This window comes from Odocoileus virginianus, chromosome 11, assembly GCF_023699985.2.
Source record: "Odocoileus virginianus isolate 20LAN1187 ecotype Illinois chromosome 11, Ovbor_1.2, whole genome shotgun sequence".
In the NCBI taxonomy this organism is placed as follows: Eukaryota; Metazoa; Chordata; class Mammalia; order Artiodactyla; family Cervidae; genus Odocoileus; species Odocoileus virginianus.
The window spans coordinates 25,638,127-25,654,815 of record NC_069684.1 but is presented as its reverse complement, the minus strand read 5'-3'; the positions used below and the strand labels follow the sequence as shown (position 1 = coordinate 25,654,815).

Below are 16,689 nucleotides of genomic sequence, written 5' to 3'. Positions count from 1 at the left end.
TTTCATTAAGGCCACTTAGCTCTGCACTGCGAAATCAATGCCAGCAGCTCCCTCTGAGCATCTTGACAACCAAAGCTACCCACACACACATCCTCAGATCCTCTTCTGGTGGAGAACCTCTGAACTGTAGTAATCATGTACTGGTTGCACTATGATAATACATTTTAAAGTAACTATAGATTTGAAATTCTGTTATTTGAATAACTTCCCTAAGATTCCTCCAGGATTGCAAAACCCCTGTGGAAGTGCATGGCAGTTCTACATAACTTTTACATTCAGTGTTGACTTTAACAGCACTGATTTATATACTCAGCTTTCTAACACAGTTATCTCAGGGTCTGTGTTTTATCAAACATGGTAACTTGAAGTATCAATCATATCAGTGTAGTGGCCAAGAGGAATCTTTCCACACCTACCACTGAAACTGAGGAATTCTATCAAACTTTAAATAAAATGCTTAATAATTAAGTGCCTCCAATTTTCCAGTAGTAAATAATGAAAAACTTAAAATCCTGGACTTTTCTGACCATAGATTCTTAGTTTCTTGTTTGGATTTCTATGCCTGACCAAACCTTCTTTAAAATGTCTACATTTCCTTCCATTCCACCTGCTGATGTTTTTCAGATAAACTACATTAGACAGATTCACAAATTTAAAGCATGTGAATTTCTATCACCAAATATACTTCACTAACAGCACATACTCTTAGAAAACTAAAAGTCTGATCTTGATTTTACTGATCCAAGGTTTTAATAACATACATATACTTAACTTTTCGAGATACTGCTTCCAAATTCTAGGACAAATCATCTGTACAAATACTTAATTTAGTAATATCATAAAGATGATTTAACTATACATGATCAGTATGAATACAGCAACAATAAAATAATTAGGAGGGTCTTTATTCAAATACTGGTCCCTTAGAAGATCAAGACAATCTGAACAACTATTACCCTGCTGTCATCTGACTTGGCAGCCAGAGACCAGAAAATCTAGAAATATGCAGGAAACCCCATAGAAACAGGCAGTTCCAGGGTCAGACCATCCCTGCAGGCCCAGCCATACTTCTATCACATCATCTGAGATAAGGCAGATCAAACAAAAGACAGACACAGACTAACATTAATGCAATACATATAACACATCAAACTGTTCTATCTGTCCTTTGTAGACTTGTGAAGCCTACAAAACAATATGAATATTGCTTTAAAGAAAAAGCAATAGCAGATTCTTTAAGACTAGTCTAAGTCTGAGAGGAAGGGCAAAGAATTAGGAATATAAATATTTGATTTGCACATTCACTATGTGCATGCTAAGTTACTTGAGTTGTGTCTGACTGACTCTTCACAACCCCACTTTGTAGCCTGCCAGGCTCCTCTGACAATGGGATTCTCCAGGCAAGAAAACTGAAGTGGGTTGTCATGCCCTCCTCCAGGGGACCTTCCCTACCCAGGGAACGAAATGGTGCCTCTTATGTCTCCTACACTGCAGGCGGTTCTTTACCACTAGCGCCACCTGGGAAGCCCACCTATAAGTTACTGATATTCAGTTCAGTTCAGTCGCTCAGTCCTGTCCAACTCTTTGCAACCCCATGGACTGCAGCACACCTGGCATCACCAACTCCTGGAGCCTGCTCAAACTCATGTCCATCAAGTCAGCGATGCCATCTAACCATCTCATTTTCTGTCATCCCCTTCTCCTCTTGCCTTCAACCTTTCCCAGCATCAGGGTCTTTTCTTTTGACTCAATTTAGGTTTGGGGGCTATATGGAAAATAAATTATTCACTTAGAGGCCACTAATGTTATAATTATTTTCTTAGATTACAAATGCCACATTGTAACATAAAGATTGGAAAAGGTCAGTCTTTATTGTAATCGCAAAGAAAGAAAATGCCAAACAATGTTCAAACTACCATAAAATTGTGCTCATTTCACATGATAGCAACTAACCAGCTATGACCAATTATACAGCATATTAAAAGGCAGAGATGTTACTTTGCTGACAAAGGTCTGTCTAGTCAAAGCTATGGTTCTTCCAGTAGTCATGTATGGATGTGAGAGTTGGACCATAAATAAAGCTGAGTGCCAAAGAATTGATGCTTTTGAGCTGTGGTGTTGGAGAAGATTCTTGAGAGTTCCTTGGACTGCAAGGAGATCCAACCAGTCCATCCTAAAGAAGATCAGTCCTGGGTGTTCATTGGAAGGACTGATGCTGAAAGTGAATCTCCACTATTTTGGCCACCTGATGGGAAGAGCTGACTCATACAGATTCTGATGCTGGGAAAGACTGAGGCAGGAAGAGAAGGGGGCGAGAGAATGAGATGATTGGATGGCATCATTGACTCAATGGACATGAATCTGAGCAAACTCCAGGAGATAGTGAAGGACAGGGAAGCCTGGCGTGCTACAGTCCAAGGGTCAGACACAACCTAGCGACTGAACAACAACAAGACTCAGAAGAAACTAACTTTCAAGACTCAGAGAGCAACACATAATTTATGGACAAATAGTAAAATAGAAATAAGAGAACTGGCATGACCGCAGCAAAATTTTAAAAATCAAAAATATGGTGAAAACATGGGCTAAAAGCAAAAAAAGAGGTTTTAAAAATATCATTTTGTAAAAGAAGTCTTGGAACGTTTATGACCTACATAAGAAAAGAAAAATAATTCTAAAACTAATCACTACATAAAGCAGATCTCTCATGGTAAATGAATATCACTGTGGCAAACACCGAGATGATCAACCTTTTAGCAGAGCAGATTTACAGGTTTACACTGTGAATCTTAACTTTCTCTGACCAAAAGATTCTTGCAGTCCCCAGAAACTTTTAGAAAAATAATTAAAATATCCAAAGCACGCCAACTTCTCAAAGGGAGTTTTCATTAACAAACACAGCTAATGTACTATCAAAAACTACCATTCACAATTCCTACCAGAAGAATGGAATCACCAAGTTACAATTTATAAACTCTAGCTATCGACATGAAAACATTTAGCATCCATTTTTGGGGATTAGGAATAATCACATAATTCATAAATACTGAATCTGTCTAGGAATTTGCTAAATGAAGTCATTCATTTTCCTTTTCTAAAATAATACATAAAATTTCACTAGAATAATCATCCAGAACATTTAGTTTCACAATGAAAAATAAACCCCCAACTTTCCTTTAAAAAGACAAGACTATGTCACCAAATTAAATAAGCTAAAGTGAACAATTAAAACTGGTAGGTTTATCACTTTCATAAGGCGTGTGTGTGTGTGTGTGTGTGTGAAGAGGAAAAAACAGATTTGAGAATACAGCAAAGATTTGGCAACCCTTTGGTGACTAAAGTAAAAGTCACTCAGTCGTGTCCAACTCTGCGACCTCATGGACTACACAGTCCCTGGAATTCTCCAGGCCAGAATACTGGAGTGGGTAGCCTTTCCCTTCTCCACGGGATCTTCCCAACCCAGGAATCAAACCCAGGTTTCCCGCATTGCGGGCGGATTCTTTACCAGCTGAGCCACCATGGAAGCCCAAGAATACTGCAGTGAGTAGCCTTTTCCCTCTCCAGCGAATCTTCCAGACCCAGGAATTAAACCAGGGTCTCCTGCATTGCAGGCGGATTCTTTACCAACTGAGCTATCAGGTAATAACCCTTTGGTAAATCGGACAATATGAACTATTACACCTTGAAACTGCTCATGCCTCTCACCCTCTAGAATGATTTCTGGCCAAGGCAAAAAGCAATAGTATAACAGAGCACATCAAGAGAGGAATTTCCCAAACTCAAGTGTAATTAAGAGATATAAAGAACTTAATTCTCACAAATAAATCAGTAATTTATCCCATTTCCTCTGTGATACCCTGAAAACCACAAATATCCCAGGGCCTGATTCCCCAAATTCATAGAGTAGAGTGTCCTGACCTAAGGCAGCAGAGTTTAGAGAATTTACTCCAGGTAGAACTTGATGGGCTCCCTGGTAGCTCAGATGGTGAAGAATCTGCCGACAATGCAGGAGACCTGGGTTCAATTCCTGGGTTGGGAAGATCCCCTGGAGAAGGAAATGGCAACCCACTCCAGTATTCCTGTCTGGGAAATTACAGGAACATTGGAGCCTGATGGGCTACAGTTCACAGAGAGCAAAGGGTCAGACACGACTGAGCAACTAACACAACACAGGAGAACTTGATATTGACAACACAGTTCCCCCAGAAGTGAGAGCAAGTTGAGAAGGTCTGCTGTTTTGAATGACTTTAGAGCCACAGAGCTCTGATGGGATGAGGTTGATTACTTTTGTTTGAAATATCTCTAAGTTAAACAACACCATAGTAGAATGTTTAATAAGAGACCTGCAGATAAACTAGGAGAGTAATATGAATCCAAATTTAGATTATGGCACTCTAGGAGCCTTTTCGTCCCCTAGAATCTCTCTCCTTTACTTGAAGAAGAAAAAAAAAAAAAAAAGGGAAAAATTTCAAGAAACACCTCTCCAAGCATTCACTAATAAAGACCTAGCAATAAATGTGTAGCAAGTGCTCATTATTTATCATTTACCTGGTAATGTTCGGGATGGCTATCACATGCACTCTCTAAAGTGAAAGTGAAAAGGCTTCCCTGGTGGCTCAGCTGGTAAAGAATCCACCTGCAATGTGGGAGACCTGAGTTCAATCCCTGGGTTGGGAAGATCCCCTGGAGAAGGGAAAGGGCTACCCACTCCAGTATTCTGGCCTGGAGAATTCCATGGATTGTACAGTTAATGCAGTCACAAAGAATTGGACATGACTGAACAACTTTCACTTTCTTATTCTTTTGATTCAATGCATACACCTATGTCATTATATTATGCTGAACATGTAGTTTACTACATCAAAACTTTTAGGTTTTGTTTTGGGTTTCTACAAAAATTCTACAAATGCTTTCTAGTCAGTCTCTGCTGTCTGATGAGAACTATGCACAGATTCAAGATCATTATTACAATTCCCATCTCTCAGCTGAAAATTATGACTAACCAACTGTTGACTATATATTCTCCATATATTTTGCAAAACAGCATTAAACTCAAAGAATTTCCTATAAAATGATGCTTTTGTAACATTTTCCCATGTTAGTTGAATAAAAACTTTAAATTATTATACAAGGAAAATTAAGCTGATTCTTTTCTCACACTCAAATGCCAAGCTTCTAACTCAAACACAGACTTTCTACAAGCAGTTGCCCCATGACAGCTCACTTGACAATTCCCCAAATAAAATGAACTCCCAATTAACCCCTTTGAGTTACTGTTCTTCCAGTGGAGTTCCCAATGCAGATGTAACTGATGTGATTAAAAATTAAAAACTGAGGGACTTTCAGGAACCCTGCAAAATACTTGTGCATTTTCTGTAAAGGGGATCAAAGCTTCAGTACTATAAGGGACTGGTCTTGCCACTCAAGTATGCATCTTTTCAAATCTAAGCATCAATATAGTCATCTTACAAGTGGCTGCTCAGAGGCTTTCTGGTTTCTCCTATACAATAAAGTATATAGGAAAACTCACCCTCCACAGACTACACATAAATGACAAGGAGACTTCTGAAACTAGTAAGTGAACAACCTATAGCAAAATTACAAGGTACACCAGATAAGAGTAATAACTATATTTTGCTAAGATGCCAGGGTCAACAATCAATGCATTTCTTGAGATTTTCTCCCAAGAGTTTATTATTATTTTGGTAGGGAGTGAATCTTCTACTTTAAATGAAACCTGAAATTTGGAGTCTATCCTCTAAATATGTAACTATTTCTAGTCTCAACAGCATTTTAAAGTAACAGCAACACCTACTGTTTGCAAGGGCTTCCCTGGTGGCTCACTGGTAAAGAATCTGCCTGCCAATGCAGGAGATCTGGGTTTGATCCCCGGGTTGGGAAGATCCCCTGAAGAAGGAAATGGCAACCCACTCCAGTATTCTTGCCTGAGAAACCCCATGGACAGAGGAACGTGGCAGGCTACAGTTCATGGGGTGGCAAAAGAGGTGGACATGACTTAGCGACTAAACAACAACAAAAACTGTTTGCAGAGTGGTATTTGTGTACTGCTCTACAGTTTAAGAAGCTCTTATACATATATGAATTTTTATTGTTTAAAGAAAAGTATGTTTCCTCAACTTCTCCACGACTCAGTAACGGAACAACACATTTTCTCAAAATGAATAATTAGTGGTTCTTATTTCAAGGTAAAGAGGACCGCCTCCCCCTACCCAGGGCCTCAATGTATGACACAGAGGATGAAGGACCACCTCTTGGTGCCACCGGCTGGAGTAAGCCAGACAGTGCCCCTCAAGTCAGGGTCTGCGCCAAGCACCGCAGTTCTGTCCCGCCTCAATGGGACAGTTCTTGGGGCATCTGTTGTTGTTCTTCAGTCGCTCAGTTGTGTCTGACTCTCTGTGACCCCACTGACGCCAGCACGCCAGGCTTCCCTGTCCTTCACCATCTCCCAGAGTTTCCTCAAATCATGTCCACTGAGTCAGTAATACCATCCAACCATCTCATTCTCTGTTGGCCCCTCCTCCTCCTGCCTTCAATCTTTCCCAGCATAACGGGTGGTGTCTGAGTTCCAGGTTAAAAGTAAACTTGACCTGTAGGAAACCTTCCTCAAAGACAGTGAAGGAGAAGTCAGTATCCAGCCACCCCCCTCCTGACACAAGCCCTGAGGGTCTTTAGAGAAAGATGAAAACAGGGATTTTCTTAAAAGCAGAGCCAGTGAATGCGCGCAGGCAGGAGGAGCCCAGGGAAACAGCCTGCTTCTAGGGCTGCCCATCAGGAGGGCAGCTTTGCCCTGAGGTGGGTAACACGCCCCAGAAAAGTTTCTGAGAACTGCCACAAACCAAGTGAGGCCTAACAGTGTAGGAAGGTTAAACTGACAGGTTAAGAGTGAGGAGGCAGGAGAGGAAAGGGCAGCCAGAAAGACTGGGGCCAGGCAAGCCGGCTAAGAATCTGGATGATAAGCAATAAACCTTTGATACCCTGATGATATCGGAAAAGAAACGAAAAATGTAACTAATGCTACAGAGGAAGAATGAACAGAATGTGTTTTCTAACCTAACACAAGGTAAAAAAGAGACGGTGAAGATGAGTTCAACAAAATCTGGAATGTGACTGACAAGAAGAATGAATGTATTTTAAAGACCGATAAGCCAGGAGTACGGGTAGCATTTAAGTGGAAGGTGGTGAGTTCCATTTTAGAGACTCTGAGAGGAGGGGCCAGACATCCACGGAAAGCCACATCCATCAAACCGGGGAAAAAGTCCCAGCACAGACTATCTTCAAGGAGGGGGACTGAGATTTAGAAGTCTTCAGCCACAAGCGGGTGCCCAGGGACAGAGGAAAGTTAGTCGCTGAGTTGTGTCTGACTCTGCGACCCCACGGACTGTTGCCCACCGGGCTCCTCTGTCCATAGAATTCTCCAGGCAGGAATACTGAAATGGGTAGCCATTCCCTTCTCCAGGGAATCTTCCTGACCCAGGGATTGAACCCGGGTCTCCTGCACTGCAGGCAGATTCTTTACCTTCTGAGCCACCAGGGGAAGACCCAGGGACAGAGGAAATACCAAGGGAAAAAATACCCAGCAAGAGTGTCGAAGACAAAGGATTGGGCTTTGTGAAAGGCATGGAAGCAAGCAGGAAAAAAGTTTCCCCTTTCACCATGTTCAGTAGACGGAGGATGAGAGAAGCAAAAAAACTTCAGAACTCAGAAGTAACTTGGAAGGATTTCTCTTCCGAGAAACCCTTGTGCCACATTAGCCTTCAATGGGCTTCCCTGGTGGCTCAGTGGCAGAGAATCCACCGGCCAGTGCAGATGTGGGCTGGGTCCTGGTTGGGGAATACTCCCTGGACAAGGAAATGGCAACCCACTCCAGGGTTCTTGCCTGGGAAATGCCATGGACAGAGGGGCCTGGCTGGCTACTGTCCACAGGTTGCGAAAGAGTCAGACATGACTTAGCGACTAAAGAACAACAACCCTCAATACCTATTAAGGAAAAAAAAAACTAAGCAAAATGCTAGTATTGTTTTTGAAAAACCTGAAGAATCTCAAATTGCTTGCTCACATATTCATCTGTTCATCTTAAAAAATCCAAAAAAAAGACAGAGGTAATCACTGTACTCACTTTTCAAATACAAAGAGGAGAGAGAGGAAACTGTCTTACCCTTCCCACTGCCAGAAATAATGCCGTCCTGTACGTACCTGGGATATAGTTCATTCTGTATATTGAGGCAGCACTCTATTAGCAAAGAATTGCACTGACACAATATTCATCTCCCAAAACAAGGGAATTGAGCTGCTCAACAACCTCTTAACAAGAGTTAACAGAGATTCACACGTCTATCCTAAGAGTTCTTCCTTTTTAAAATGCCTTCTTTTAGGTATACTTTAATATTAGGCCTTGCAGGATGATGGCAAAGGCCCTAAAATAAGTCTCATGGAACAGGAAACATTTAGGTTCTAGTTTTCATACTGATCCTCCAATGTATGCTTAATTTACGTGGTCTTAAAAAGGCCTTGTGAAATGTGCGGCATTCATACTTGTATATAATAAGCGCTGATGAATCTCACAACTCTTTTCAAATATTGATGGCATCATTTAAATTACTTGAAAATGCTACATAATTTTCCCACCAGAATTTACCGTAGTTTTAGTGGAACTACATATAAGCACATGTAAAATCTGTAGGTTTTACCAATTTCCAGACAGGCTGCCCATTGTAATCAAACTAACAGTTGCACTTTGCTTTCCATATTTCAGGCAAGCTATGCCAAGAAGTAATTTAGCTCTTTCAAAGCAAAGCCTATCATAAGATTTATTACAAGAGGTACAAAATATTCTTTTCACCGAAATGGCTGGCAAATACATAAGTATTCAGTTGCATGTTCCAAAGGACTAATAAATGAAAACAGAGTAGATGACATGAACCAAGAATCTAAGAAAAAATATTATACGGTACTGAGAAAAATATTATAAGCATATTTCACTCCAAATGAACCAGATTTATTACATACAATAACTCTAATTCATGCTTCAGGGAAGTGGAGGTGGGGAAAGAAAGGCATTCTCTTTAAAAAAGAATAGTTAAATGACACAAGCATTCATTCCAGTGAATGAATGTGATTCTGTACATTCAGATATCCTGTCATTCAGAAAACAACTCCATTATCAAATGTGGTTCAAGAGCGCCTCTTTTTTTGTTTTATCAGTGAGTTCTAACATTACTATTATTACTATTATTACAACTTATTAAAGATTACTTATGCCATGATAAAAATTCAATCCATACTATCTATTCTTTTAAAGAAGTCAAATAAAGATTTGACAACTTAATATTTTCCCCTCTATGGGAAGGTGCAGGTTTGTCACGAATATCAATAACCTATCTTTAAGTTATAAAGTAGTAAAGTTAGCTAAACACTGCAAACGTAAACTTTATTTTTTCAGGACAAACTTTTCACTTTCAGTTCATAACCCTGAATTGTGTGTGTTTGTTTTTTTTTTTTTAAGGAAATTTTAGAAAAATTAGTTAGGCTTCTTCCTGCAATTTTCAAGGGGCTGCTCCACCAAGTTCCATTTTCTAGAAGAAAAGACCACTGTTTTTGTCCTATTCAGTATAATAGACCACAAGCTTAAATTATTCACCATGTTTCAGTTCCATGAAAATTTAAAGTTCATAATAATTTAATCTACATACTTGGAATGCTGATCCTATATCAGGAAAACCACTCCATAGTTTCCACGTTACCTCAAGTTCCTTTATCTCTTGCCTTGAAAGGGGCACCAAATCAAAACTGCCGAAAGTGACCATTCAACAAAGTCATAAAATCGGGACTGCCCTGGTGGTACAATGGTTAAGACTCTGCATTGGGTTCAATGAGGCATGGGTTCAATCCCTCATGGAGGAACAAAGAGCCTACATGCCATACAGCAAAGCCAAAAGATTTTAAAAAAATAAAATAAAAAATTAAATGGACAAAGTCATAAAACCAACCTCAGGAAAAGAACTTCCACCTGTAGGAAGCCTGTTCCCTGGCTTCAAGGGGAACTTCACATGAACCATGTGGCATATATTCTTACAGTTCTTCAACTAAAGAGATTTCATTAACTGTTTCTATTATTCAACCATCCAGTGAGATGGGCCTTCCTTTAAAGCAGTGGCTAAAAACTGGGGTGATTTTGCCCTAAAGGGACATCTTACAACGTCTGGAGGATTTATGGATTGTCACAACTTGGGGGGGGGGGGAGGGGAGGTGCCAGTGGCATCTGGTGGGCAAAGGTCAGGGACGCTGCCAAATATCCTACAGGGTACAGGACAGCTCCCACGACAAAGAATGATCCAGCCCCACAACCATGCTAAGGTTAAGAAACCTTGTTTCAATGGGATCTAAGTACTACTTTCAGTCACCCTATGAAGATGATTTTATCGGCTATAAGTATAAGCATCTAATTTCAGAAGGAGAGGGCCAGAACAGTATCCCAGACCTCTAAGCAAACGCTCAGAGGAGCGAGGGCATAGCTGATAAGCTCTAGGCAAACTGCACAGCCCTGGACAGATGTCAGCAGGATCAGCAGTCACCACTGTCGGGTAACATCCCCATCACCTGGAAACTCCCTGGATCTACATGTTGCCAAACAAGCTTGACAATTTCCCCCCACTGTCCACCTACTCCCTCTTTGCTCCCCACTAAGGAGTTTTCTAACGCAGCCCACGGGCTTTTTTTTCTTCTGTGGGAGGACTAAAAATAGCATGAAAAGCAAGTCAGAAGACATGAAAATAGTAAATAACCTAAGGTGCTTTCCATCCCGGAAAGTCTATGATTTAACAGGACTTAAAAGGTTTGTAAATCAGATCTGGAACTTGAAAAGAGATGGGCAGCTTAAAGAAACAGTCCCATGAATAAACAAACATCTAAGGTAAAATAATCATCAAAAGAATATTCGTGCAGATATATGTATGTAACTGCACAGACCCAGCTGAAGGAGAATAAAACGGAGCTGAAATGGAGTGCTATTTCTTCAAACTGCACTGGCAGGAAAAATGAGTCTTTAGAGGCTAAAAAACAGAATTTACATTTTTCACGTTATCTTAAAAAGATGACAGGGCTTAAAAATCCGCAATAGAAAAACTTTTAAACAAACCTTAACAAAAAGAAAATCTCAAGCTGTTGAAACCTTACTGATCAATATGGAATTGATAAATAAATTATGGCCCACCCTATAAAATATGGCCATTAAAAATCGCATTGAAGATTTAGTGGCATGAATACATGCTCACAATATCATAAAGGAAGAGAGATTACAAACAATATATAGCATATGATATCTATCCTGTACAAAGTGCAAACATATAGAAGTGAATAAATATAAACAAGGAAAGAAAATACACACACGCACACCAAGAAACAGTAAGAAGAGGTCTGCCAAAGTGTTCACAGTGGTTATCTGAGCGGGAAGGGAATGGTCTATTTCTATTTCTTCTTTGTGTTTTTCTCCATTTTCAAACTGTCCTAGAGTGAGAATCTTTTGTTCCATTTTGTACTTACAAAACTAACACGTTATTACAGATTTACGCCCAATTGTTTCAGGAACTGTCCACAAAATGAGAAAAAACAAATGTGAACCTGCCGACTTTTCAATGAAAAAAGCCATCTTCAGAATCAACAAAAACGAACCTCTACTGAGCGCTTTGATTATGCACTTGGTGATTTTCTAAGCACTTCAAATATATTAACTTATTTAAACCAAACCAAAAAAGATGTGTAAAAAGAGCCCTGGAATACTAGAAGCTGTGAACAAACATCAGTCCCATTATGTTTCAATCTCAGTTTCCAATGCTTGAAATGAGGGAGCTGGACTATCTTTAAAGATCCTCTCGAGGCTATACTGAGATTCTACGTGTAAACAATGTGGGCAAATGAGTGTTTGTAAGGAAGCTTACAGGAGAATGAAGGGGCAGCTGCATGCCACCTCAAAAACAAGACCCTACTAAAAAGGAACATACAATATGTCTCTCAGTTCCTCCTCCTTAATATCTGTACAGCACATTTCATAACATGTTTTTAAAAAATGTTTAAAGGCCTACATTTCCCCAACATACTTTCATGCAACTAACTGATCAAATTGAGATGAACTCTGGCATCTTAAGAGAACCACTGAAAGGGTCTGTTTGTTGTTAGAAGACTGTGACTGCTTTTAACAATGAACCTGTAGTAAACAAAAACTTTAATATTTTAATCGCCTTCTGGGTAGGGCCATTTTAGTGTCTGATCAGAAGGATTTAAAAGATTTAACTGGGATTCACCAAAAGGCGTTCTGAAATAAAACCAAAACCCCAACACAACGCTCAATGGAAGATGAGGGGCACGCATGTCCTCTCTCTGGGGAAATTACAACTGCGTAGTGGCGGTACTGTGGACTCCCCAGGTCGACGTGGGATTGTTCCCGAAGCTCATGTCTGGACACAAGGTGGCCAGGGGCTCACGCGTGGGTCGGGAGCCACCACGGAGGGGAGGGGAAAGACACTGACCTGCTTGGTCTACTACGTGTCTCACTTGCCACCATCAAAAATAGGTTCGGGGGCATCTGTGGTAACAAAATGCGTGAGAGAAATGCGCTGTCTGTCTAACACAAAAACACCGGTGGGTCTGTGATGGGATCATCGAGGAAGAACGTTTCCAAGCTTCAACTACACTTTGTGGATTTAGGAACCACAAAGACGCGAAACGCTGAACAAATTAAGAATGCAAGTGTGAGAGACACGTTCGGCTGGAACACAAAAAAAGAAAAGCAAGACCACTTGAAACTGGAACGGTTCTGGGACCGGTGGGCACCCTCGCGGGCCCGAGACCGGGATCCCGCTGGAGTCTCAGCCGCCCGCCCGGCGCCGCCGCCCGGCAGCCCACCCGCGTCCTCCCCGCTGGGCGCGCGGCTAACCAACGGCGACAAAGCGGACCCCACAACTTCCCCGCGCCGGGGCCCAAGACCGGGCCGGGGTGCTCGGCGCTGGAGGACCGGGCCGGGGTGCTCGGTGCTGGAGGACAGACCCCGGCCGCCCGCGGGCCGCGCCTCGTTGCGGGGGGCCCCGCGAGCGCGGGACGCTGAGACCTCGAAGGGGGCGCGCCCGCCGGCCCGCCCGGCCCTGCGCGCCCGGGTCCCCGGCGTGTCGCTCCCGCCGCCTCGCTCCTCGCGGACAGGGACGGGAGTCCCGGCGCGGAGCCCGCCGCCGTCCCGGCAACCACCCGCCCTGGCTGGCTGCTTCTTACCTGGCTGCGCCCGCCGCGCCCCGCGCCTCAGAGCGCCGAGAGCCGCCGCCCGAGCCGCTGCCACCGCTCCGCCCGCCCCGGCGCCCGCGGCCGCGCCGCCGCCATCTTGGCTCCGGTCGGAAGTGACGTCGGGCGGCGCCGGCCGCGCGACCTCCGGGACCCGCGCCGCCCGCGCCGTCGCCGAGGGCCACGACCCCCGACTGCGCAGACCCCGACGCGCCTCCGCCGGAGGACCCCGACCCAGGCCTCACATGCGCCGAGGGCCCCGACCAGGGCCGCCCTGGCTCCGAGATGTGTTCGCCCGGGAGCCCCGACCTCGGTTCTCGCTGGCACGACGACCAGGACTGCACACGTCCCGACACGCGGCCGCCCTCAGAGGGACCCCGAGGACCCCAGCGGCCAGGCCCGGGCTTGCCACCACCAGTCTGCCTGCACCAAAGGCTTGAGATTCTGCGCAATCGAAAGTTACTACGAGAACCTGGAGGGAAAAAGAAAATGGCTTCACCACTAAGTCCCTGTCAGATGAGGAAACATAGACCCCTTTTCTTCACTCCTATCTAAAGGACCAGTTTAGCCTACCCCCAAAAGATCCAGCTCCAAGGGGAGGGTGCTACTTGGTTTATTTGTTCCCTCGTTACAAAAGAGTATTTCTTGCCTGCTGGCCATGTGGCTAGCAGTGTGTTACATGCTGGGAGTAATGCACAGACCACAACATTGGCCTTGTCCTGTGGAACTTAACTGTCTACAAATGAGGAAGTAGACAGCCTGGATGATGATGAATGAATGCTCTCATGGAGATGAGCCTGATTGAGTCGGAGTTGTCTATTATAGACTTTCGAGGAGCGACGTCTAGCAGGAAGTCGTCAGCAAGGAGTCCGAAGTGGGGGAGAAAGCTGCAGGCTGAAGATGAGATAGAAAGTTGGGTTCTATCCCATATGGATGGTATTTAAGGCCATGATGACTTGAAGATAAAAGCCCTAAGAATGGAATCAGGAAGAATCTAAAAGAAATGGGCAGCATAAGGCGCCTGTGGAAAGGACCCACCCTAAGGAGGAGACACACTAAATTAGATGCAGTTGGTCTCTCTCTGGAAATTTCTGAAGGAGCATACAAATCTGTTTATGTAACTAGGGTTTAATTTTAAGAAAACATGTTGAGTCAACATGCATTATCATCTTATTGTAAAGGGATGATGCTTACGACTTAGGTATAGTGAACAAATGAAGATGATAACCTCATTACATAAATAAATGAGAGAGACTCCACCACCTATATTCCACCCATAATCAAAACACCAGTATCCAAATTAAAAAAGTAAATAAATAAAAGCTATGTGCCATCTTTCAAAAGAATGCAAAGGAAAATATAGGAACATATAAGTTAAAAGTGACACAGTGAGCCAGAACCTGTACTAGAAAGCAACATGCCAAGAGGTGGTGGAACATGGAAAAGAGTGGTTGTCCTCCTTGTCATTCATTTAAATGGGTGTTTTAGTTTCCTGTTGCTCTTGCAGCAAATTACTGCAAACTGGGTGACTTAAAACACCAGAAATACATTCTCTCACAGTTCTAGAGGCCAAAAGTCTAAAATCAGTATCACTGAGCCAAAATCAAGACATCAACAAGACCACTCTTCCTCTAGAGGCACTAGGGAAGAATCTTGCCTCTTGCAGCTTCTAGCAACTGCCAGCATTCCTAGGCTTGTGGCTATATCAGTCTTGAAGACAGCATCTTTAACACTGTGCTCCATCCTCTTATACCTCCTGTGTGTGTAGCTGAATTTCCCTCTGCCCTCCTCTTCTAAGGATACATGTAATTGCATTTGGGACCCACCCAAGTAACCCAATATAATCCCATCTCAAAATCTCTCACATAATCACATGTGCAAAATCCTCTGCATAGTGGACTAGGACAAGAACATATCTTTGTTGTTGTTGTTGTTGAGTCAGTAAGCCCACCAGGCTCCTCTGTCCATGGGATTTCCCAGGTATCCCCAAGAATACTGGAGTGGGTTCCCATTTCCTTCTCTAGGGGATCTTCTTCACCCAGGGATCCAACCCAAGTCTCCTGCATAGGCAGGTGGATTCTTAACACTGAGTTACCTGGGAAGCTCGAACTTGTATTCTGGGGACATTATTTAGCCTGCTACATTGAGTCTATCTTTAGCACTCCTAAATTCCACCTCTTCTTCGGCCATTGAGTATTTTCTATCTGCATATGTTTCTTGAACATTTTATATTTTTCAATTTGTGCCACTTCTCAGGAAAAATAATAAATATTTTCTCAATCCAAAAAATATATGAACTATTGATAATACAATGTGATTTCATGAGTGTTCATTATCTGTCTGAGATGCTAAATATCACTCTTTTGCCTCTGCAAAGGTTTTAAAAGGCAAAAATATTGCTAAAGGAAGAAGGAAGGATTTTGAGACATTTCATAACATCTCATGGGCCATTTCTGTATCAAGGGATGGAAATGTAAAATGCAGTCTTTGGATCTACAACAGAAATGAAACTCCATTCTATAGAGATACATCTAGCACAGTTCCTGGCAGATTTTGTACCTTGGCATGCAGAACCATTACAGAGGACAATCGTCATTTGTCATCCCAATACCCAGAACCGTGTCTCGCACATAACAAATGCTAGACAGATCCTTTTAATGGAAAGAAAAAAGTCTTCTCCCTGCTTCTTCTGATGTGGCTGGATTTCAGCAAATATGTGTGGACCAAAGACAGTGTGCTTTGGAAAGACAGCATATGGTTACAGTAGGAACCACAGAGCTCCTGCTAAGCATCCAGCCAGAGACCTACAGCAGTGCTCCTAAAAAGATGAAAGACTTTACCGCCAAGATTAAAGAACTTGCAGCACATTGCCAATGGGAGTCAGTGGACTTCAAATTACCTGGATGATAACAATGGTAACTCTCCACTGACTTCCATTCTGGGTATTTTACATGGACTCTCTCATTCATCCTCATGGCAACCATATGTGATAAGCACTGTCCTCACTCTATAGGTGAGGAAATGGAGGCCAGGAAAGCTTAGGAACAACTAGGTTTGAGGGGGGCGAGGGATGATCGGTGTGTTTGTTTTTAAATATTTATTGTTGGCTGCATCGGGTCTTCATTGCAAACGTGGGATCTTCTTGCAGCCTGTGTAGTTGTGGCACGTGACCTAGTTGCCCCGAGGCATGTGGGACCTTAGTTCCCTGACTAGGGGTAGAACCCACATCCCCAGCATTGGAAGGTGGAATCTTAACCATTGGGCCACCGGGGAAGTACTCAGAACCAGGTTTTGAACCTCGACAACTTAGCTCCCTACTAAGCTGTCTAACAAATTAACTTACTCCCCCAAATTAAAAAAACCTTGAGAACTGCCCTAGGCAACTCTGTTACTACATGCTCTCAA

The 16,689-nt window shown here is 42.8% G+C and overlaps 1 protein-coding gene across 7 annotated transcripts in view; it reads right to left on the bottom strand.

Annotated features, from left to right (window-relative positions):
* PRDM2 (PR/SET domain 2) overlaps window positions 1-13,368 on the bottom strand; it is a 127,840-nt gene extending 114,472 nt beyond the window's left edge. For 6 of the 7 annotated variants that reach the window (XM_070474068.1, XM_070474071.1, XM_070474074.1 and 3 more), the window contains exon 1: window positions 13,279-13,295. The gene's annotated coding sequence lies outside the window, so the exon portion shown is untranslated. Of the gene's footprint in view, window positions 1-13,278 lie in introns of all 7 variants that reach the window. The other variant, XM_070474073.1, reaches the window with a different exon arrangement.
* Between the last annotated feature and the right edge of the window lie 3,321 nt (window positions 13,369-16,689).